Source organism: Giraffa tippelskirchi, chromosome 1 (assembly GCF_054371585.1).
Source record: "Giraffa tippelskirchi isolate mGirTip1 chromosome 1, T2T-mGirTip1v1.2.pri, whole genome shotgun sequence".
Taxonomy (NCBI): domain Eukaryota; kingdom Metazoa; phylum Chordata; class Mammalia; order Artiodactyla; family Giraffidae; genus Giraffa; species Giraffa tippelskirchi.
In genome coordinates, this window is record NC_137275.1 from 96,214,836 (window position 1) to 96,240,451 (window position 25,616).

A 25,616-nucleotide genomic window follows, 5' to 3' on the forward strand; every position below is an offset into this window, starting at 1 on the left:
CAGAGTATATAAAATTTTCTATCTAAAATGACACTGCCGGTATAAACGCGATTGATGTTTTTATTGAAGCAATGTGGCTCCCCAGGGGAAACTTTGATGACAAAAATTAGTTTTGAAGAGAGAGAGAACTTTTTGTATAACAGGAACATAGTCTATTGTCAGAATCAACAGAAAGGAAATGAATGATGTTAGCTGTGCATTGAGCTAAGTTCAGTTCAGTCGCTCAGTCGTGTCCAACTCTTTGCGACCCCTGGACTGCAGCATGCCAGGCCTTCCTGTCCATCACCAATTCCCAGAGTTTACTCAAACTCATGTCCATTGAGTTGGTGATGCCATCCAACCATCTCATCCTCTGTCGTCTCCTTCTCCTCCTGCCTTCAATCTTTCCCAGCATCAGCGTCTTTTCCAGCGAGTCAGTTCTTCATATCAGGTGGCCAAAGTATTGGAGTTTCAGCTTCAGCATCAGTCCTTCCAATGAATATTCAGGACTGATTTCCTTTAGGATGGACTGGACTGGTTGGATCTCCTTGCTGTCCAAGGGACTCTTTAAGAGTCTTCTCCAACACCACAGTTCAAAAGCATCAATTCTTCGGCGCATTGAGCTAAAGATCCCTGTAAAACATTTGTAAGAATTTAGGCAAAGATTATGATCCTTGATGTGCTGTATTTAAAAACCACAGTATCACAAAGATGAAAGGTTAGCAAACAGGATTTTGGAATACTAACTAGCATCAATTTATGTAAGTGGACAGAACTTGCTATTTTGCTTTTAATTTTTCTTGAACTCAACAGAGGAAAGACAGTAAATGAAACATAGGTTAAAATTCAGATCAGCCATTTCAATAATAGCGAAGTTAAAGGATAATTTTCAAAAAGAGGTAAAATTATAATGCTCATTAAATATAAAATGAATACATGTTAAGGAGTTTATTTAACTCATCAGTAGTGAGGGAACCAGACAAATGTGAAAATTGCTTCAATGGAGAAATCAGTCAGAAATGTATATAGAGAAAAGGTATGTTGAAATGAATTTACAAATGGCCAAGAGACTGGCTTTTTCCATAGGTAGGGTGGGAAGACAGTTGAACCTCTAATGGAACAGAATTTGTCTGTCTATTAATAAGAATTATTTGCATTGCTGTTGATTATTTATAATTTACCAACTTGTAAAATATCTTGAAAGTCATAAAGGCCAGTCTTTTAAATGACGCACAGTTTTCCATGGAGATACCCATAACTTTTTTACTTATTCTTAATTTTCTTATAGTATAAAAAAAGTCATTTCTAAAATGTGCTACACAGAGTAGATTAATTTGTGTATTGTGAGGGCACTTGAACTTTTCCTTTACAATGTCTCATGTTCTTGTGCTGCTATAAAAGATTAATTCTATTCTAGTCTTCCATGGTAGTACTGTATAATACACATTCAAAGTACATGTGGAAATGCATGGTTTATATGCATGTGAAAAGCAAGGATTGATTTATATTTGAAGTTCTTTCTGCTAAGTTATATAACTGAAATTAACCTGATACTAAGATAACTACTGGGGCTTTCCTAGTAGCTCAGCTGGTAGAGAATCCACCTGCAATACGGAAGACCTGAGTTCGATCCCTGGGTTGGGAAGATCCCCTGGAAGAGGACATGGCAACGCACTCCAGTAATCTTGCCTGGAGAATCCCCAAGGACAGAGGAGCCTGATGGGGTCACAGAGTTGAACACAACTGTGTGACTAAGCACAGCACAGCACAAGATAACTACCAAAAACGAATTTTGATAAGAACAGGATGGCTGCTCCAAGGATTCTATATTCATGTGTAGTTTTTATTCAGCACACAAATCCCAATTGCTTGTTCCTATCATTCTAGCATACTTTGTCCATGTGTTGGTTATTGGTTTCACAGACGATTATGTCTTCTCAAGAGTTTCATGGGAGTGTAGAAGTTCATTTAATTTAAGCTTTTAAATTTAAAGGAGGGCAAGAATGAAGTGATTTCTTCATAGAGAATTAGCCAGTTAGTTACAACCATTTTTGGTATCCATAAAAATTCTCAGAGGAAAACACATGAAAATCATGTATAAAGAATAAATTAAAAGAAGACATCAAACTTCCTTCTTCATTATTTAGTGTGTGAAGTTTATTTAACAGTAACATCATGAAAATGGTATAATGATTCTGCCATTTCTGGATGACAGCATTTCCCCTTTGGAGTTTATGTGATTAAGTATTTGGAAATCAGTCTTTGAGCACTATATATTAGGCTCTTAACTTAAGACTTCAGTTGCTCCAACAACCTGGCCATATACTAAAGACACTTTTATTATTCATTTATCTTATATGGAACATCAGTTGCTTTAGCAGCTGGTAATAGTCATTGTATCATAGACAGTTTTCTGTATTATTTGTTTGTATTCCTTATTCGTTATTTATTAAGTATTATTTATTATTTGTTTGTTCCTGATTGTCTTGGTAGCTTTTAATTCATTCATTTAAAACATTTAATGAGCTCCTATTCTTTCCTGGGCAGTGCTGTAGGCACCCAGAATACAAAGAAACAAACAGGAATAGGCCCAAATCTCTCCTTTCTTTAATCTTCCATTGTAGGGGGGAGACAAAGACAGTGAATCAATGAACAAATACATCAGTGAGTTATAATGCTATGGGGAAAAAAATAAATGGAAGGTGAGTGAAAAGTATGTATATGGGATAGGGCTGCTATTTTAAATAAAATGACCACGGAAGGGCTCACTAAGGTAATGTTTGAGCAGACACTTCCAGGAAGTAAAAACTACTTGGCTGTACCACGCTTGCTTTGAAACCCTGGAGGGTAGAACCAAATCTGAGGATCATTGTTGGTAATCATGGTTACATCTTTCCCCAATCTAGACTCTCAACTGTTTCTTATCTATCCCCCCTTCCAGGTTTCTATATAATATTACTGTTTTATTCATTTGTTCCTACTATAAGCAAATTCAAATCCCTTGTAGAAAGATGAGAGGAAAAAGTAAATTAATTATGGACTTAAGTAGATTAATTAAAGACTATCTCATTTAAAAAGTACCTTTCTTAAGTATTATATAATCACACCTTATAATGAATTTGTTTAAATATTTTGCTTTCTTCTTAATACCTGGTTCGTTGTACTAAGGTCTTTAGATATTTGCAGAACAGTTTATTGAGAAGAGCTCAGAATTTATAGTCAGAAAATTCCTGTTTTCCAAAACTCAAATTCTGGCTAGTTGTCTACTTCTGGAAAAGTCATTCGACCTCTAGAGTCTAATAATACCCACCTTATGGTGCTTTTGTGAGGAGCAAACACTCGGAATATGTGTATTTAATAAGTTTATTGAACAAATGGCTAATAAGGAATAAAATGGGATAGGATTTTATTTTTAAATGGGAGAGGATCAAAACTACAGCAGTTTTTTTCTGAAGAAATTAAAAATATTTCACTAATAATTTTCTCTTAGCAAGGGTATGATTTAAAAGGAAAGAGTCTTCAGCATATAAACTAGATAAGAATTAATAAAATAATTAGAGCACATGAAACCTCCATCAAGAAAGACTATAAGGTAAGAAGAGAAGACAGACTACCCATAAGTCCCTGAGAAGATCCAACACAGACTCAGAGGGGAATGAGCCGGCAAAAGTAGACCAAAAAGGACAAAGGTGATGAAGACATCTAGAATAACTAGTAGTCTTCTTGCTTGTACTTTTGGGTTGTGCAATTTACTGAGGTAGTGGACCTGTGGAGGAAAACCAATATTAAGGCAGATGATTATGAGTTTGGGACAGGTGATGCTGAGTTTCAGGTCCTCAGTGAAGAGAAACTAAAGAGCCTCTTGATGAGGGTGAGAGAGGAGTAACAAAACTGGCTTAAAGCTCAACATTAAATAACTAAGATTATGGCATTCGTTTCCATCACTTCGTGGCAAAGAGAAGGAAAAAAAAGTGGAAGCAGTGACAGATTTCATTTTCTTGGTCTCCAGAAAATCACTGCAGACAGTGACTGCAGCCATGAAATTAAAAGATGCTTACTCCTTGGAAGGACAGCTATGACAAACCTAGACAGTGTATTAAAAAGCAGAGACATCATTTTGCTGACAAAGGTCTGTGTAGTCAAAGCTGTGGTTTTTCCAGTAGTCATGTACAGATGTGAGAGTTGGACCATATAGGCTGAGCACTAAAGAATAGATGATTTCAAATTTTGGTGTTGGAGAAGACTCTTGAGAGTTTCTTGAACTGCAGGGGGATGAAACCAGTCAATCCTAAAGGAAATCAACCCTGAATATTCATTGGAAGGACTGATGCTGAAGCTGAAACTCCAATACTTTGGCTACCTGATGTGAGAGCTGACTCACTGGGAAAGACGCTGCTGGGAAAGAGTGAAGGCAAAAAGGGGAGGAAATGGCAGAGGATGAGACGGTTAGATGGTATCATCAATTCAATGGGCATGACTTTGAGCAAACTCAGGGAGATAGTGGAGGACAGAGGAGCCTGGCGTGCTAAAGTCCATGAGGTCACAGAGAGTCAGACACAACTTAGCGACTGAACAACAACAAGATCAGTTCAATCAGTCATGTCCAACTCTTTGCAACTGCAGCACACCAGACTTCCCTGTCCATCACCAACTCACGGAACCTACTCAAACTCATGTCCATTGAGTTGGTGATGCCATTCAACCATCTCATCCTCTGTCATACCCTTCTCCTCCCACCTTCCATCTTTCCCAGCATCTGAGTCTTTTCCAGTGAGTCAGCTCTTCACATCAGGTGGCTAAAGTATTGGAGCTTCAGCTTCAGCATCAATCCTTCCAATGAATATACAGGACTGACTCCTTTAGGATTGACTGGTTTGATCTCCTTGTAGTCCAAGGGACTCTCAAGAGTCTTCTCCAGCACCACAGTTCAAAAGCATCAATTCTTCAGCACTCAGCTTTCTTTATAGTCCAACTCTCACATCCATACATGACTACTGGAAAAACTATAGCTTGGAGTAGAGGGACTTTTGTTGGCAAAGTCTCTGCTTTTTAATATGCTGTCTAGGTTGGTCATACATAGCTTTTCTTCCAAGGAGCAAGCATCTTTTAATTTCATGGCTGCAGTCAGCATCTGCAGTGATTTTGGAGCCCATGAAAAGAGAGTCTGTCACTATTTCCATTGTTTCCCCATCTATTTGCCATGAGGTGATGGGACCAGATGCCATGATCTTAGTTTTTTGAATGCTGAGTTTTAAGCCAGCTTTTTCACTCTCCTCTTTCATTTTCATCAAGAGGCTGTTTAGTTCTTCTTCACTTTTTGCCATAAGGATGTCATCTGCATATCTGAGTTGGTTGATATTTCTCCCAGCAGTTGTGATTCCAGCTTATGCTTCATCCAGTCCAGCATTTCGCATGATGTACTTTGCATATAAGTTAAATAACAATATAACATGGGTAACAATATACAGCCTTGACATATTCCTTTTCCAATTTGGAACCGGTCCATTGTCCCACATCCAGTTCTAACTGTTGCTTCTTGACCTGCATACAGATTTCTCAGGAGACAGGTCAGGTGGTCTGATATTCCCATCTCTTTCAGAATTTTCCAGTTTGTTGTGATCCACACAAAGGCTTTGGCGTAGTCAGTAAGGCAGAAGTAGGTGTTTTTCTGGAGCTCTCTTGCTTTTTCTGTGATCCAACGGATGTTGGCAATTTGATCTCTGGTTACTCTGCCTTTTCTAAATCCAGCTTGAACATCTGGAAGTTCACTGTTCACATACTGTTGAAGCCTGGCTTGGAGAGTTTTGAGCATTACTCTGCTAGCGTGTGAGATGAGTGCAATTGTGCCATTGTTTGAACATTCTTTGGCGTTGCCTTTCTTTGGGATTGGAAAGAAAACTGACCTTTTCCAGTCCTGTGGCCAGTGCTGAGTTTTCCAAATTTGCTGGCATATTGAGTGCAGCACTTTCATAGCATCATTTTTTAAGATTTGAAATAGCTCAACTGGAATTCCATCACCTCCACTAGCTTTGTTCGTAGTGATACTTCCTGAGGCTCACTTGACTTCGCATTCCAGAATGTGTGGCTTTAGGTGAGTGATCACAGCATTGTGGTTATCTGGGTCATTACGCTCTTTTTTGTATAGTTCTTCTATGTATTCTTGTCACCTCTTCTTAATATCTTCTGCTTCAGATATCTACATAGAAATGTTGAATATGCAATTGAGCGTACAAATCTAGAAATTTGAAAAGTTGCCTTAACTGAGAAAAATAAGAGAACTATGAATCTTTCATAAAAAGTACTGGTCATTTTAATTGTTAGGGGCAGCTGCAGCTGTGTTTGAATATGGTGATTTGAGTACATATCTTTCCTTATATATTAAGCAGCTTAATAACAAGGAGTGTAGATTATTTGCTTTCTGCACCTCACAGCACTTACTTTGCTCATGGTAGGTATCCAGTTATTATTTATTGAATTGAACTGAATTGACTAAAGGATTTATTTTGCAAGCCAGATTATTCGGCGAGTCAAGGACGGTGAATTATGAGAGTTGGAGTTTAGTAATCAAAGATTCGTGGTGCTCAGGGAGGACGTGACACACACCAAGAACAAGAATGTGGTTTCCTGAAAGTAAGCAGCGTTGCTCTGGCAAATCTTTCAGGTCTGTGCAGGCTTGCCACAAGTAGGGCACAGCACATCTTGCATAAAATGCAGGTACAAAACAGGCTGAGAGGAGAAGATTGTAACTTTAGAACATGACTACAGGCTTTATTACAGTAGGCAGAAAACCTATCATTTTCATTATATTACTATTTACCCAAGATTAAAATAAGTAATACACTTCATTATAAAATAAGGTAGCTTATGTAGATACACTATTTTTCAAAAAAGTGTTTTCCATAAGAAATTCTGTCAACCCACATACTTTTATTTACAAGAATAGAGCCCTACAAATTCTTTAGTGTCATAAACAAGGAGAAGCAGTTAAATTTTTCACCACTTAGTCCAAATGGTTGATTGATAACTCAATAGACATTTATTTCATTTCATAAGAAACTGCACAGAAGTGGTTATTTCAGAATGCGAGGAAAAAAATATGAGCCATGTCACTGAATCAGACAAAAGTGCAGTATATAAAACAAGAAACTGTTATTATACAGAACACAATACACCGCTCACAAACATTGTTATGTGAGTGGCATTTTCATAGCTTTTTAAAAAATTGTCCCATTCATAAGTAGTCTTAGATTTTCTGTGGGACAGAAATCCCATTATAGATCTTAGTAAGAAATTAATGATAAAAAGCTAACCGTAGAGGAAAGAGGGAACTTAATTCTATCAAGGATGGTCCATATTTTTGCCTAGTTTTAATATACATTGCAGCTATATTTATCTTTTAAATATAATATGGAAAAGATACATAATAGCATGAGCAAGTAGAATTTTCAAGCTTTCATAAAGCTATATACTTCCTAAGCCTAGGAACAAACTTAAAACTCCTATGATAAAATTTAATTTTAAAGGGGGGCATTCCCAAAGTCATAAATGTTGATGATTCTTTCAATAGGTATGGTCAAGCAACTGGGATAACAACAATAGACCCAGTGATTTTAGAAATCAGTCCTCACCTACTTAGTGCTTCAGATTCTGACAAGTGTCTTTGATTTCATAATGTCTTTGCCTTTCTTGATTTTGTCTTGGAAGCAAATGTGTCTTGCCTGATGCACAAATGTTCCAGTTTCAATCAGGATCTCCATATTGCTTCTTTTGCTTTAGGAATTAAAGTATATTACAGTATAAATCCATTTTTGTGTTTAAATTTGTGGATGCAAACATTTGGAATTATGAATCTTGTTTAACCTTAAAAATAAATAGCAACACCTCGAAGAAGGAATGATAGAGTAGGAAAGATTTGGAACAATAAATATTTGGAATCGGACAGATAGTTACCAAGAGGTGACGCCCTCCACTTGTGTAGCAGTACCAAGATGCTGAGGCAACATGATTTTATAAGGAGGCATCTAGGCACAATTTTTACCAACACCACCACCACTTAGCAGCCTAGAAGGAGCAGGAAAACTGGAGGCTGCTGGAAGTCCGAGAGTGTGGGAGAACATGTAGCTATGAATTTGTGGTTGAATGTAGACTGTGGGTTCTGCAAGGAGAAAGTAAGTGGCTAAATCTAGAAGTAATCCAGAGGCTTTTAAATTTTATAGCTACTTTCTTACCACCTATTTGTGTATCACAGTATGATACTGTCTCTTGATGTTTTGCAAATGTGAGACTCCTGCCCATTTAAAAGAAAGCTACAAGATATTTTTCAAAACAGGTCTTTCTTTTGAGAGGCCTAGTAAGATGGTGAGGTGGATTGAGAGAAACAAAATTCTGATATTTTGGAGGGGGAGACTTTTCAGTCTAAGTGAAAGTGAAGGTTGCTCAGTCGTGTCCAACTCTTTGTGACCCCATGGACTACACAGTCCATGGAATTCTCCAGGCCAGAATACGGGAGTGGGTAGCCTTTCCCTTCTCCAGGGGATCTTCCCAACCCAGGGATCGAACCTAGGTCTTCTGCATTGCAGGCAGATTTTTTACCAGCTGAGCCACCAGGGAAGCCCTTTCAGTCTAAAATCCCTCTGAAACTGACTTCCAGCTTGTTTCTGTTGTTGTTCTTGCTCCTTCATTTTGCCTCTCCTTAATTATAATCAATCAAAAATCATTTTATTTAGAAAGGCAGCCTTTCTGTGATCATTGGAACACATTCTACTGTATTAGAAATTCATTGTTCATACTGTGAGGACAAGAACATTTCAAGGGGAAAGAAAGGTGTCTATTTTCTGTCCAAATAAAATACATGTTGGTATTAAGAATTTGATGTTGGTTTGGTTTTTAGTTTTACAGAAAGAAAAATTTTAAATCTCAGTCAAATTTTATCACAATGAAGACCAGTTGCTATATTTTGGTGCTAAGTGCTAAGTCACTTCAGTCGTGTCCGACTCTGTGTGACCCTATAGACGGCAGCCTACCAGGCTCCGCCGTCCCTAGGATTCTCCAGGCAAGAATACTGGAGTGGGTTGCCATTTCCTTCTCCAGTGCATGAAAGGGAAAAGTTAAAGTGAAGTCGCTCAGTCGTGTCCGACTCTTAGCGACCCCGTGGACTATAGCCTACCAGGCTCCTCCGTCCATGGGATTTTCCAGGCAAGAGTACTGGAGTGGGGTGCCATTGCCTTCTCCGTGCTATATTTTACACTGAGCCAAATGTAAACTACTCAAGCTATTTTTAAGTGACATTATTTTTATTGAATATAAATTAACCAAGACAAGTATAACTTTGAACTGCTGTTAAAAACTGATGCATTAAAACAAATAGAATGTGAGTGATTACAAGAGTGATTTTATATTTATTTATAAGAGAGCTTATAGTGTAGGGCTTTAGAACATGGGCTTTAGGGCAGACTGTCTGAACATGTGTCTTCACTCCACAAGTTATTAGGTGATCTTGACTAAATTAAATAATCTTTCTTCAGTTTTCTTTGTATTTTGAAGATTGAAGTACTTAAAACACTACCCAACACATAATAGATATTCAATAAATATTAGGGCTTTAAAAACTAATAATATGTCGTGAAATTCATTAAAAACTTCATTTAAGCATTATTTATTGTGTTTAAGGCGTGTATATCAGAGCATCTCCACAGAGGGCCAGCCTTTGAGATGAAAAGGAATAAAGAGGGGAAAAAATGAGTCTCTTCAGGTAACTAAATGCTGAGGTAAAGATGTTTTAACCATGGAGTCAGTTTATAGTACATTAGTGGTATAAACCACTATTCTGTTATATAATAAGACAAAAGCGGTTAAACATGCTTACATCATTTTTGAAGACATCATCGACCAACCTAGATAGCATATTTAAAAGCAGAGACATTACTTTGCCAACAAAGGTCCGTCTAGTCAAGGCTATGGTTTTTCCAATGGTCATGTATGGATGTGAGAGTTGGACGGTGAAGAAAGCTGAGCGCCGAAGAATTGATGCTTTTGAACCGTGGTGTTGGAGAAGACTCTTGAGAGTCCCTTGGACTGCAAGGAGATCCATCCAGTCCATCCTAAAGGATATCAGTCCTGGGTGTTCATTGGAAGGACTGATGTTGAAGCTGAAACTCCAATACTTTGGCCACCTCATGAGAAGAGTTGACTCATTGGAAAAGACCCTAATGCTAGGAAGGATTGGGGGCAGGAGGAGAATGGGACGACAGAGGATGAGATGGTTGGATGGCATCACTGACTCGATGGACATGGGTTTGGGTAGACTCCGGGAGTTGGTGATGGACAGGGAGGCCTGGCGTGCTGCGATTCATGGGGTCGCAAAGAGTCGGACACGACTGAGCAACTGAACTGAATTGAAATATTTGAAAACATTGCAGTCACTTTTTTTTGCCAGTTCTCCTGATTTAAATTTTTTTACTAAATTGACCTTTTGTTATCTAAATGCCAAGCATTTTGCAACTCTTAAACACATCATGCTGCTGCTGCTGCTAAGGCGCTTCAGTCGTGTCCCCACAGATGGCAGCCCACCAGGCTCCGCCATCCCTGGGATTCTCCAGGCAAGAACACTGGAGTGGGTTGCCATTTCCTTCTCCAGTGCATGAAAGTGAAAAGTGAAGGTGAAGTCGCTCAGTCGTGTCCGACTCTTTGCAACCCCATGGACTGAAGCCTACCAGGCTCCTCTGTCCATGGGATTTTCCAGGCAAGAGTACTGGAGTGGGTTGCCATTGCCTTCTCCGGTGCATGAAAGTGAAAAGTGAAATTGAAGTCGCTCAGTCATGTCCGACTCTTTGCGACCATTTTGCCTTAAAATCCACTTATATTTATATAAATATTAACCTTTTTACTGAATTATTAGCATCTTGGAGTTAAGGATATAGTCTTATTTATCTAATACATTTTAGGTATCAGGAAAATTTTATTGAATTGGTTCTCAAAGCAGAAGTGTTTTGAAAGTAAAATAATTTTAAATGTTTTATTGAATAAACATGATAGCTTAATATAGTCTTATTTGTTCTTACATATATTAATATGTTTATTTCTTTGTTTACTTTTTTCTTTCTAGGCTGTAAAGATTTATTAATAATATGGGGAGTTAGGAAGGAGGAGATGATTTTAATGCTCACAAAGCATTCTTGATTTACTTCTGACATTTCTGCATCTCTTTCAAGCTTTTCCAGAGGGTTATAAATACTGATAACAAAGAACAAAGTATTTTACTATGGTAAAAGTTATTTTAAAAAACAGACTTGGGGGTACAAAATTGAATGTATTGGAAGCAAGTAAAGGGAAAAGCAAGACTATTCTGAGATTTGAATTTCCAGTTAACTTTCCTTAGGCTTAATTTTTTTTTAATGAATTAATTACCAACTAAAATATTTGCTAGACTCTGCTGAGTAAAGAAGGAAAACCACCTCTTAAATGGTTGATATGAGAGGAAATGAGAAAGAACAAGAAAGCCATTGTTTTTTTATTCATTTAGGCTTTAAGTGTAAGTAAATATTCAAAGATTTTTTTTTAAGTCCTCTTTAAAAAAAGAAAGTGTTAGTGGGACCATATGATTAAATGGGAACTTCAAAAGTTGAACTTTTATACCCAGAATTTGACTATCACAGCATATATGAAAAATAAACACTCTTCAAAGTGCTTAACATCCTACAGCTAATTCCAGAAAACCTGCTGAGTACTACCCAGGATCCCCTGGCTTATGCTTTCAGGAATTATCCTTCAGTACACCATCAAAAGTAATTAATGTCCAGAAACAACCATGGCAGGACTTCCAGAAAAATGGAGTAAGGAACTCAGCAGACTTTGTCCCAGCAAAACGACAATTTAAGAGGAGAAAATTAAAAATAAAATATCATTTAAAATCTTTTGGAATCACCCTAAGAGCATACAGCAAGTGAAAAAACATTCATTTAAGAAAATCTACCAAATCTAGATAAGAACAGTATATATTTGTGACATTGGAGCCACAACCTAATCCATTACCCCCCCCATCACAGTGCTATGTTACAGAAGCTCCATCCCCAGCATGTGTAGCCAAGAAGATAAGGTTCCCCTGTCCCCTAATTCACAGTCTAGGGCTATAGTTTCACCCTAGCAAGGTAGGGCCTCTCATCCCTTCCCCCCCTCCCCTCTCAGTTCCGTGTTACAGGAGCAACCCCCACCCTAAGCACAGCAGCTGAGAACACCGAGGCCCAATTACCCTGCCCCACATCACTACAGAGTAGAGGTTCCACAGCAAGAGAAGCAAGCCAAGACCAAGAGCTGCTCCCCACGCTCAGTGCCTACTTACAGAGCAGGATTGTCACTCTAGGAAAACAGTCTCTGCCCCCAACACCAGTGCAGTGGTGCAGGTGTTCTGCCCAGGGGAAAGGCAGATAGTAAAAATAAAGAGGTCTTTGGATCTGCCTAAGAGGATTGACTTCATTGGGAAGAAAGAGTGAAGAACTCCATGCCTAATGGTGGTGTTGAAAACAGTACAGATCTTGTTGAAGCACAATTAAAAGGAGTCTGGTAGCCCCATAATACATGAAAACAACAGAGCAGCCAGAAGTGTTACAGAAAGAACCAGGGAGAGTCGGCCATGAAGAACCCTCTTGGGCTCATAGTCACCTGTGAGGATCAGGAAGGCAAGTGTACATGCGCGAGGCTGCAGCTGCTTGGGTCATTACAGCAGGATGTGGGGCAGACTTGAAAGCATTCCCTAAGCTGCACACAGACCCACTGACACAGGGCAGAAGCCTCAGTAAGAACAAGGGGCTTCATTACAACCTGTAACCAAACACTGACTGAACGGTACACTACACTGACCCAAGGACAGCTCCTAGGAAGCAAGGCTCAGAAATTTCACAATCACCTGTGACAGGCTGGAAAATTGTATACATGCCCAAGACTGTACCCTCTCACGAGTAATAAGTGTAGGCACCTCCACACTGCCAGTCCCTGGCTGAATGTAGGGCAAAGAAGTAAAGTCTCTGAACTGTAATGGCAGTTTCCAAGCTACAGATGAATACCAGTGGTGAAGAATAAAAATAATGGCTAAGGAACCATTAGCACAACCTCTAACCAATAAACGGCTATACTACCCCAGGGACGGCCTCTATGTAATGAGAGTAAAAGATGAAAACAAGGGAGAAAACATGAATAGGAACATCAGAGGCTGCACACTGCAAAGGACTAGACTGCAGAATTAGTTCAGCCAAGTCACTAAACGAATAAGCAAACCACCACCACCACCACCTCCAGAGTAGTGGTAGGGGTCAGTATCTAGTGTTGCAAAAATATATCAGAAATGTCCAATTATCGACAAAAGATTATGAAACATGGTTAAAAAACAGGAAAATACGGTCCATCAATAAGAAAAAAATCAGACAATAGAAAATGTCTTTGATGGGGCCCAACGATATACTTAGCAGACAAAGACTTCAAAACAGCTATTATAAAGATATGCAACAAACTAAGGGAAACATGCTTAAAGAACTAAAGTATGATGACAGTGTCTCATCAAATAGAGAATATTAAGAGAAATTGTTTTTCTTTTTAATTAAATGGAAATTCTGGAGTTGAAAGTACAGCAGCCCAAATGAAAATTGAGTAGGCAGAAGATAAAAATCAGTGAATTTGAAGTGGAGCAACAGAAATTATGCAACCTGAAGAATGGAGAGAGGAAAGAATAGAAAAAAATGAACCGAGTCTCAGAGAATTGTGCAGTGTGATTAAACACATCAATATACAAATCATATGAATATTAGAAGAGAAGAGACAGAAATATTCTATAGAATATAAGAAATATTCTAAGATACAATGGCTTAACAGTTTTTTAACTTAATGACAAGCATTAAGCTATACATACAAGAAATAACAATGAAATCCAAGGAGGATAAACAGAGTGATCCACATCTGGACACATTATGGTCAAAATGTTGAAAGCGCATGAGAAAATCTTGAAAGCGGCAAAGGAAGAACAACTCATCACATACAAGGAAATCCCAGTAAGACCAAGTCGATTGCTCATTGGAAACTTGGAGGACAGAAGGCAATAGGACAACACATTAAAAGTGCTGAGAGTAAAAACCTGCTCATTATCCTACATCTAGCAAAATTATTTTTCAAAAATAAAAGCGAAACACATTCCCAGATAAAAACAGAATTTTTTGCCAAAACCTCTGTCTTACAAGAACATTTAAAGGAAATTATAAGGATGAAAGCAGTTGATAGTGACAGTGCTTTGAATCTACGCACACAGAAAAAAAGAGGATTGGTAAAGGCAATTATGTAGATAATTACAAAAGACAGCATAATAGCACATCTTCTCTTGACTGATTTAAAAAAGCAATTGCATAATATATATATATAATTGTTGAGCCTATCACATACTGAAGTATATTTGACATTATCAGCAGAAAATACAAAGGTGGAAATAAAGTTGTATTGGAGTAAGGAGATGACACCAACTAGTAGCTCACATCTACAGGAAGGAATAAAAAGAACCAGAAAGGGAGGTGTTAAGAAGGCAGACTGAATACTAGCCAACAAAGAAGAAAGATTAGAAAACTATAAATGCCTGGAATATTTAGGATTTAAAATCAACAGAACCCATTGATAAATTGGATACAGGAAATTAGGAAAAAGAAGGCTTTGTAGATCATTCTTGAGTTTCTGACTTGCAGAAATTAAGGATAGATTTTATTCCTGAGAATCTGTTCATTGAATGAAGACCAATTTTGAGGAGGGAAATCAGGTTTGGCCTTGGATGTGTGAATATTGAAGTATATTCAAGATAAGTGCTGCTGTGTTACAAGTTGTGTCAGTCACTCTTTGTGACCATGTGGACTGTAGCCCACCAGGCTCCTCTGCCCACAGGGATTCTCTAGACAAGAATACTGGAGTGGGTTGCCATGCCCTCCTCCAGGGGATCTTCCCAACGTAGGGATTGAACCTGCATCTCTTAGGTCTCCTACATTGGCAGGTGGGTTCTTTACCACTAGCACCACCTGAAAAGTCCATATTCAAGATATCCAAGTGTAAATGTTGAGAAGGCAGTTGAATATATGGTTTTAGAGTGCAGAAGAAAGGTCTGAGCTGGATATAATGTTTAAATAACTGATGTACTGGTGGTAATTGAAACTGTAAAATTTGAGTGAGCTTATTTGGGAAGAAAATATGGAGAGAAAAGAGATGAAAGCTTAAGAACAGATGTTGAGGATCGATATTTAATAGCCAGGTTGAGGATGGTGAACTCACAAAGCAGACTGAGAAAAACATGGCAAGAGAGATAAAAATAGAACCAGGAGAATATAATATAATTCAGAAGAAAAGAGAAAATTGTTGCTGTTCAGTCACTCAGTCATATCTGACTCTTTGCGACCAACAGACTGCAGCATACCAGGCTTCCCTGTCCTTCACTGTTTCCCGGAGTTTGCTCAAATTCAAGTCAATTGAGACAGTGATGCCATCCAGCCATCTCGTCCTCTGTCGTCCCCTTCTCCTCCTGCCTTCAGTCTTTCCCAGCATCAGGGTCTTTTCTAATGAGTCGGCTCTTCGCATCAGGTGGCCAAAGTAATGGAGCTTCAGTTTTAGCATCAGTCCTTCCAATGAATGTTCAGGATTGATTTCGTTTAGAATTGACTGTCTTGATCTCCTTGCTGTCCAAGAAACTCTCAGGAGTCTTCTCCAGCACCACAGTTCAAAAGCATCAATTCTTCAGTGCTCAGCTTTCTTTATAGTCCAGCTCTCACATCCATACATGGCTACTGGAAAAACCATAGCTTTGACTATATGGACCTTTGTTGGCACAGTAATGTCTCTGCTTTTTAATATGCTGTCTAGGTTAGTCACAGCTTTTCTTCCAAGGAGCAAGCATCTTAATTTCATGGCTGCAGTCACCATCTGCAGTGATGTTGGAGCCCAAGAAAATTAAGTCTGTCACTGCTTCCATTGTTTCCCCATCTATTTGCCATGAAATGATGGGACCATATGCCATGATCTTAGGTTTGTGAATGTTGAGTTTTGAGCCAGCTTTTTCACTCTCCTCTTTCACCTTCATCAAGAGGCTCTTTAGTTCCTCTTTGCTTTCTGTCATAAGAGTGGTGTCATCTGTATATATGATGTTATTGATATTTCTCCCACCAATCTTGATTACAGCTTATGCTTCATCCGGTCCAGCATTTCACATAATGTACTCTGCATATAAATTAAATAAGTAGAGTGACAATATACACCCTTGACATAACTCCTTTCCCAGTTTTGAGCCAGTCCATTGTTCCATGTCCAGTTCTAACTGTTGCTTCTTGACCTGCATACAAATTTCTCAGGAGACAGGTAAGGTGGTCTGGTATTCCCACCTCTTGAAGAATTTTCCACAGTTGGTTGTGATCCACAGAGTCAAAGGCTTTCGCGTAGTCAGTAAAGCAGAAGTAGGTGTAATTCAAATGAGAACTGAAAAACTTTTTTTTTTCTTTGGCCTTGCTGCACAACTTTTCGGATCCTAGTTGCTGACCAGGGACTGAACCTGAGCCCCCAGCAGTGAAAGCACAAAATCCTAACCACTGGACTGCCAGGGAATGCCCCCTAAAAAACCTCTTAATTTATTGATATGGCAGTTTATTGCTAATCTTTACAAGAGCTGTTTTGGTGGTGTAAAAGAACAGAAGCCAACAGAAGTTGAGGTCTGATTGGAAGATTGTTAGGAGCAATTCTCCATGAGTCTCTTGCACTGAGAACTTTTGTTAAGGACTGTTTTTCAAAGATGTTTGCTAAATGAACAGTCTCGGAAGATAGGAATAGTGTCTCCTTTCAGAATAGAGGACAGATTGTTTGCCACCCAGTGTAATAAAGATGATGTCTCCCCTGGGACAAATGGCAAGCAGATTTGCTTACAGCCCATTAGAAAAGATGAGAGTTCCCTAAGCTCACAGTCCCTCAGCTGCGACAGAAACACACTGCCTGCAGCATCTACTTGGCCACTCTGTCACCCTGCAGGACTTAGGAGGTAAAGAGAACCAATGTCAACATGAAACTCAGGCTGCTGCTTGTGGCATGAGTAGTGAAGTCATTGGTGTCTGACCCAGGAGACTTGTGTCTGGTACCAATATCCCTGACACCAAGACAGGGATCCTAACTTGTAGGATAAAACGAGTCCCCAGTCCCAGGCCTCAAAACAGGAGGTGAGCGATGAGCAAGTGAGTGAAGCTTCATCTGTGTTTACAGCTGCTCCCCATCTCCTGCATTATCACCTGAGCGCCACCTCCTATCAGGTCAGCAGTGGCATTAGATTCCATAGGAGCATGAACCCTAACCCTAAAGTCAAGGCAGAATATCCTGAGATTGCCACAAACTAGAAATAAAGTGCACAATAATACAATGTGCTTGAATCATCCTGGAACCATCCCTTCCCCTAGCCTAGCCCTAGTCCGTGGAAAAATTGTCTTCCATGAAACCGGTCCCTGGTGCCCAAAAGGTTGGGAACTGCTGGAGTAAAACATCAGTCCCTTCACAGTTCCTGAAAAAGATTAAAAAATGGAAACAAGCAGAGTGAATTGTTTCAAACAGTTTGATTATGAAGAAGAAAAGGCAAGGCAGAGCTAGTGGCATTGATGGAGGAATATCTAAGCATGTATAAATACTGAGGAGGAGGAGCCAACAGAGGGAAAGACTGAATATATATGAGATGGAGGGGTAATGGAAAAGGAATACTTCCCTATTTCTTTATTTGTAACAAAAGAGAATAGAAGAAGATGGACATAAACTTTGGTAGCAGATATATTTAGTATCACAAAGTTAAGGAAATTCTTCTGATTTCTCTTTTTCCTGAGAAATAGGAGGTAAGTAATTTGCTGGAGGAGAGGGAGAAAGGAGTAGGAGGCAGTTGAAGATTTTTTAAAGAGATCTGAAATAGCTCTGTGTAGAGAGCAAAAAGAAAAAAATTGAGTAGAGAAATGAAATAGGAATGTACTTGAAGATCTGTTTAGGGTTGTCATAAACTGTTGGTACTGTATGGTATAACTTTCTCCAGCACCACTGGTACTCAGGTACAGACATAGAAAATAATTCTTACTCCAAGATTAGGGTTTCCCCGTGAGACAATGGAGTTTTAAATTTTAAAGGGATTTGGGTCATAGAACTCAAGCTGAAGGAAAAAAGTGAAGAAGGAAGAGTGCTAGTGGATTAAGAGAAGTTAGAGACCAGACTGCAATCCCAGTAAAGTTGAAAAGAAGTCAGTGGGAGTACAGGTAGTCCCTGCTTTCAAAAATTTGCTTTGCACCACTTCACTTTTGTGAAAGTTCACACCTGTTTTTGATGAGCGAGGAAATCCAAAGAGGATTTTTTCTTATAAGAAAAAAAGCATAAGCAAAAACGGCATTCAGCTTTTGTTTGTAGCGACCTGTTAGAGAAGAAGCACACATCTCAAGTAGCTAGAGTGACCACGCCAAGCTCCTTCCTCAGGCACTACACTCAGCATCAGGCCACCAGCACTTTGAATTGCGTCTGTGAGCATCTGTGCTTTTTCTCCATTTGTGTATCTATTATTAATACCAAGATGTGCCCTAAGATAATCGCTTCTTTGCTTTACACCACTTCAGTTTACCGAAGGTTTCATAGGAACACTCTACTTTTGGATAGCAGGGAAAACCTAGAGTTGAAAAAACAGTTGAAAGGAGAAGAGGTTGCAGCAAGATTTAGGAGTTGTCCATTCATTTGTTCATTTCTTCGTTCCTTTAATAAGCCTCAGTTCACAGGTTACTATGTGCTATTGGTCTAGTGGTTAGGATTCAGTGCTTTCACCACTGTGGCCCAGGTTCAATTCCCAGTTAGGGAAGACCTTCTTCTGGGTTTCCCTACTGGCTCAGCCAGTAAAGAATCCGCCTGCAGTGCGGAAGACCTGGGTTCAATCCCTGGGTTGGGAAGATCCCCTGGAAAAGGGAATGGCTACCCACTCCAGTATTCTGACCTGGTCGCAAAGAGTTGGACATGACTGAGCAATTTTCACTTCACTTCATCCACAAACCATTCGCCTTTTGCTCACTGTGCATTTATAAGTTTACCTTCTCAGTTATGATTTCCATGGACTTGGGTTATTGAGGCTGGCTCTGCTTGACAGCTCGGGAAGGTTAACCTAAAGTAGCAAGAAGAAATCAGCATTTTAGTCTTTACTCTTTATTCTTTTGTGTTATCTGAATACAATCACCATTTACCCATTTTTTAATTTATTTTTTAATTGGAAGAAAATTGCTTTACAGTGTTTTGTTGGTTTATTCTTGTGTAGTTTTTAAAAATTTTCAGGAAGCTATATCTAAAATTTTCTACTTGCCTAACCCCATTATTATTTTTTAATATTATTAATATATTCTTCATGTTAATTATTGCTAGTAACAATAAAACCAAATTAATGAGGAAGTTCTTGAGCACTATAATTAAGAACACAGGGCTTTGAAATTAGCTAATAATACTTATTATAATAAATAATGATTAAATAGCATAATGAATATAAAGTACTTAACACCGTATCTAGCATATAGTAAACATTCAGTTAATGGAAGCTATTACTACTTTTTTTTTTTGCCATGCCATGAGGCATATGTGATCTTAGTTCCCCAACCAGGGATTGAACCCGTGCTCCCTGCGTTGGAAGGGTAGAGGTTTAACCACTGGACCATCAGGGAAGTCTCTAATGGTAGCTATTACTACTTTTATCATCATCGTCATCTGTAGTCAGAACTCTTAGTTCCAAGTGACAAAAATTCAACTTTTACTAGATTTTGCAAAATAGGAATTTATTGGCTCATGTTATTTTAAAAAAACAAAACAAACAAAAAACAGAGGTAGATGCCCTGGCTGGATTCAAGTATTCAAACAATATCCACTATGTCATTTCTTGGCTTTATTTTATATTGACTTCATTCATAGCAAGCTTCCTCCTCATTGTAATAAGATGCTCTACACCTTAGCAGCTAACCAATATCAGTTGCGAAGGGGGGAATACCTGTTTATCAGTATTGCAGCAAATATCTTAAGTAGAACTTTCATTGGCCTGTCTTGGGTTATATGCTCATTCCTTAACTAATCATATGCTCAAGGAAATGAAATGTTCTGAGTGACCAGGCCTGGAACTTGGGAATGGGCACACATTCCACCAGAACACAGGAACCAAGAGTGGGTGGGGGAGGGTTTTCCCAGAGTTAAATCAAGATGATATCAATAGAAGAAAGTAAAATAAAAACCAGACAGGCAAAACCAGCAGACTTCCAATATTACACTCGGAAAAAAACAGTTGAAAGTGAATCTTGAATTGTTACCCACTCACTGAAAACCTGTTTATAGAATGTAGCTTGTACTCTTCTTAAAGTGAATAAGCAGATTTTGCCATACTAATGTGCACAGATTGTTCCATAGGTAAGGATGTGCCATAGAAAACATCCTACCTCAACTTCTATATAATTAAATTGTCGTAACACATGAAGAAAAGTACAACTGAATTTAATTATCACAAGAAAGATGATCACTAAGGTATTAGGCAGCATGTTACAGTAGAAAGAGAACAGAAGTAAAAAAAATCACAAGACATAATTTCTACCAAAAATGTAGTAATAATATTAGTTACCATACATTGCATGATTATTGTATGTATTCTAAAGTTTATCTGTTTCCTCATTTTATTATCACACTGTATGAGGTAGATAGTGATATGCTCCTTTTATACCTGGGGAAACTGAGAGTCAGTGGTTAAGTAATTTGCCTTGTATACATGACAGAGAAAGATTTGAATCCGTCCTGCTTGCTTCCAAAGTCTGTGTTTTTGGTTAATAAAGCTGTGTGATTTAACCTCTTATTTCTTGTTTCTGAAGTAAGAGACTTTAATTACCTTTAAAAATCCTATGATTATTTCAGGGCTCACGTTTAATTTCTCATCACTAATTTTGCATATTTTTAAGAGATTTTCAGTCAGTTATAACACTCCTATGTCATTAATTATGGACAAAATAATAACATCACTATTTAATGTGCATGTCATGGTCTGTACTATTATATGATCATGAAGTAAACTGTCATTTGATAAATGTTCTTCCATTGGGACCTCACATACAAAGAATAAAATTTGGCAAAGACACAAAGTGATTAATGTTAGAACGGGGGGAAATGCCATCTACATTTTCGTATTGGTGTGTTTTATGTGTGAAGTGTTTTGTGTGTGTGTGTGTGTATTTGGTTGGTTGGTTTGTGTTTTTGCCTTATTGCAACTCTGCCAAGCATATCTCCTCATTCTTGCTTGGAGTCTCTTTTTTTCACATTTGAATCTGAATTCTGGTCAATACTGAATGGACTATAAAAAGATTTACTAAACTGTTGCAAATAGCTTTACCTTGTTTAAATTTTTATATAAGACAAATTAAAATTTGAGCAATTTTATGCTTGATAAAACTCACCTTCAAGTATGCTATAAACTGGAAAAAGATGTAAAGCACTGAAAGATACTGATGTTCATTTCACTGTGTTAAATGTACTCTTTCTGCGAAAAATGAAAACGTGTTTACATAGTTTTTCTTTTTTCAGAGATCAAATATGTAAAATTTCTCTGAAAGTTTAGCAGCATTACACAGATGTTAGCTATTAATAATATAATACCTGGAGGGAGTCTAACATAGGGATTACTGGTGTGGTCTCTGGAGTAAGAATGTCTAAGTTCGTATCATAGCTCCTTCAGTTACTAAATATAAGTCAATGGCCAGACATTTAACTCCTCTGAAACTTAGTTTCCTTATCTGCAAATGGGGAAAATAATAGTGCCTCCCTCACAGCCTGTTGGAAAGACAAAACAAGAAAATGCACGTACAACACAGTGCCTGCCACATAGTAGGCCCTGAGCGTTAGCTGTTCTACTCTGTCACTAATAATACTACCACTACTGCATTACTCTAAAAATTATAGACTCTGAGTAAGTCAGGGACTTAAGAACTCATCTGTTCATAGTAGCCTCTGCTCTTAAAATACAGTTGTTTAGGAATTGAACTAAGCATGGAAATTTTAGCTAACAGCTACCATATCTTACAATCTCTCTAGAATTTATTTATATATATTTGAACAAATTCACACTGGGGAAATAAAATAATTGATGTTTATAAATTTTGTTTTTATTTTCGAGGACTTTTTTGCCTAATATGTCATTATTGTAGAATATTTCTGTTGTTCATTCAACAAATATTTATTATAAGCCTGCTAAGGGCCAGGCACAATGCAGTATAATAAGCACTGTTGTTCGAACTTATATGGTTGTCTTCAGTGACCTTACCCTTCCTATCATAGATAGTGACAGGAAATAGATATATAAAGAAATAATTTTAAAATTAAATATTGAGGTGGGTAGAATAATGGTTTCTCCCCCCTCAAAGATGTCCACATCTTAATCCTTAGTACCTATGAATATGATATCTTACATGGCAAAAAAGATTTTGTAGATATGATCAAATTTAAGGACTTTGAGATGGGAAAATGAACCTGGATTATCTAAGTGGACTAAACTTAATCACACGGGTCCTTAAGAACAGAAAACCTCCCCCTGTTATGGTCAGAGGAAAAAAGTTGACTACAGAAGGATGGTCTGAGAGTTACAATGTTGCTGGATTTGAGGGTGGAGGAAGGGGACTAGGAGCCAAGCAAGATGGATACCCTCTAGCAGCTAGAAAAAGTAGAGAAATGGATTCTCTACTTGAGCCTCCAGAAAGAAACAAGCCTGCCAGTTTTGACTTTTAACCTGCAAAACAGGTTAGAAAAAAGTGATATATTTGTGTCGTTTTAAGTCACTAAATTTGTAGTAATTTCATATGGCAGCAATAGAAAGCTAATTCAAATATAATAAATTCTCTTTACTTAAGGTCTATCTGTGGAGAAATAGTTCTTCTATTTCTCCTAAAGTGTTAAGAATCACTTTCCAAAGTTGTATCAGAAGAGCTTGAAAGAATTTTCCCCAGAAGACACTCAAAAGTCATCATTCCAAATTAAATCACATGCCCTTTCCAAGGCCAGCTTCTCATAAGGGGCAGGGGATTACTCTTAGACTTGTCATCTCTAAAGCTATAGATGGGGTTTTCCTCAGGTAAAGAATGTGGACTGGATTAAGGTTTGGACTGGATTAAGGATTAAGGAAAGAGTTAGTGGATCTTAATAATATCCACAACAAAACATACTAATAATTCCATATAAATCTATAATTGCTTTGAGATTACAATTATAAATAATACTTTGGAAAAAATAAGTCCATCTTTTTGTTTAGCAAGAAGTGGAGCAGGTAGAAAGTCTATCAAGATATTGCTCATTTAATGCCTGCCAGCCACAAGATAAATTCTCCCCATTTATTCAACAAATATTTACTGATACAGAAAACACTGTAGTAAGATTGGCTGTAATGTCAGTGATTTAAGAATGCTGCCTGTTTTCTTTTCCATGTCTTTAAGTGTCTTTCCTCTAGGGTTATTTGAACCTTTGTCCAGTTCTTTGTTGAATATCGTTGATGTTTCCACAGAACTTTGTGAAGATATGCCACTTTTAGGCAGTTTTCTAGTGACTTTACCTTTTTCTTCTTGATCAGATTGGCCAGATTAAGAAATGCTTCAGTAAGGTTGCAGATTTTTAGTAATTGTTTTATCTGGTTGATAGGTATTTAGGGGTTCATTGTACTATTTTCTCTATTTTTGTTTGAGATGTTTCATATTAAAAAAAGAAGAAGCAGGCTGCCACAGCTACAGCACCCCCAGGCCAGTCTTTTTGGGCCTCACATTTCTAGTCCCTGTTCCCCTAGCTGCTCCCCGGATCTCAGACTGCTGCCTCTCCACCTGGCCTCGAGGAGTTAACTGAGCATTGCAACACCTACTTCTTCCCCTGAAAAACCCACAAACAGTTTGTAGAAGAATTTAAAGTGAATCTTCAGAAAGAACCATTTTAGATTAGGGTACTTACTTTGTACTAAAACCACAAATATACTGAAAAAGTTTTAAAAAGCTTCAGTAACAACAGAAAACCCCAAAGTACAATAAGTGCATAGATTAAAAGAAATTAGAGATGGTAAAAAAGAAAAAAAAAAAAGCTAAATAAAAAAAGAATAGAGGCCAAAAATGATACCAGCAATGCTAGACACTGGAGTAGAAGAGAAAGTTGAGGGACCAGAAGAATCACAAACTAAATCAAGAACTCTTTGAGTTCTGTCCTAAAGAAAAGAAAGCCTTAATCTCAGGTAAGACCAAGATTTTTGTTTTTCATTTTTAATATAGTGCATTATCATGGAGCACATTAAAAAGTATGAGAAGCTAAGAAACATAAAATTGATCATAGCACATCAGTGAAGGAAAATACAAGTTAGAAGTTAAAATACAAAAAATAAGGAAAGGTTAACAGATAAATTATAATTCATGAGTATAATTCATGAGTATATTATCAATATCAAAAAAGATTCATATAAATCCTATTTTATGGATTAGAAAACTGAAGCTCAGGAAACTGAAGTAGTTTGATCAAGGTCATTCAGTTTAAGTGTTGGGAGCCTAGATTTGAACTCTCCAGATATCTCAACAACATTTTGTTTTTCTCATTCTTTTTTTGGTAGAAATTAAAATCCAAAAGTAATTTATTAAATTATATGTATATATTAACTCAGAAATAATTCTGGCTTAAACTTACATACATTTAACAATTATGCCCCATTGAGTCTCATTTTTTCATTACTTCAATGATACTCTGTACTCAACATAAATTACTATTATATGGGAAAACACTGCCTTAAAGTGAAACACTGAAAATCATTTTGTCTGACTATTACACATGAAAGTTAGATTTTTGCATTTTTTCCTTATATATGTAAACTATTATGTAGAATAAAAAATAAGGCATTTTTAAATGAAAAAATATTTTTAGTTATTTACTTATTGATTACTGAAATGATTAAGTTTTCGTTTCTACTAAAGGAATCTAAGTTTGATTCATGTATTTGAAGTGTGTCTCAAGTTAAGTTAATTAACTATTTTCTGGCCTAGACAGCCTTCTTAGTAGCTTTTATTATTTACTTGTTATTATATGAAATGCTATAGCCGAAGTCTTTTTAAACATGAGTAATTTTCTATATTGCACCTACTATAAGCAAGTATATGTTCAATAAATAATTACTAATTTGAATCATCACGCCTAAAAGAGATTAGGTTTAATAAATTATAATTACAACTATGTCACTGTGACATAGTTTTTCTTTTGTGACCAAATTAGGGGCTGGTGGAAAGAGAGAAACTATACCTATTATTTTAACAAAGATAAGTTAATACAAAGAATTGTTAAGCAGGCATTGAAGAACAGGAAAGGCAAAAACATGAAGGCAGTGATAGTCAAAATATGTCAAAAATACCAGCATCGTAAGCATTACCTGGAAACTTGTTCGAAGGGCAAATTCTCAGACTCCAAGCCCCAGTTGTGGCTTACTGAATCAGAAACCCTGGCAGTGGACTTTCAAAGCCCTCCAAGGGAGTCTAACATATAAAGTTTAAAAACCACTGCACTAAAGTAGGGTAGAGTGCCACAGATAGTAACACCAGCAAGCAGCCACCACTCCTGGGCGT

At 37.6% G+C, this 25,616-nt stretch overlaps 1 protein-coding gene and 1 long non-coding RNA gene across 2 annotated transcripts in view; one reads left to right on the forward strand and one right to left on the reverse strand.

Annotated features, from left to right (window-relative positions):
• FAM241A (family with sequence similarity 241 member A) overlaps positions 1–25,616 on the forward strand; it is a 40,218-nt gene that overhangs the window by 11,088 nt on the left and 3,514 nt on the right. The window lies entirely within an intron of this gene.
• LOC145504176 (uncharacterized) lies at positions 1–25,616 on the reverse strand. The gene is made up of 3 exons (XR_014052141.1): positions 25,424–25,616; positions 19,068–19,138; positions 1–612 (listed from the first exon to the last, which is right to left on the reverse strand). It is a non-coding gene; the product is annotated as an uncharacterized LOC145504176 (long non-coding RNA).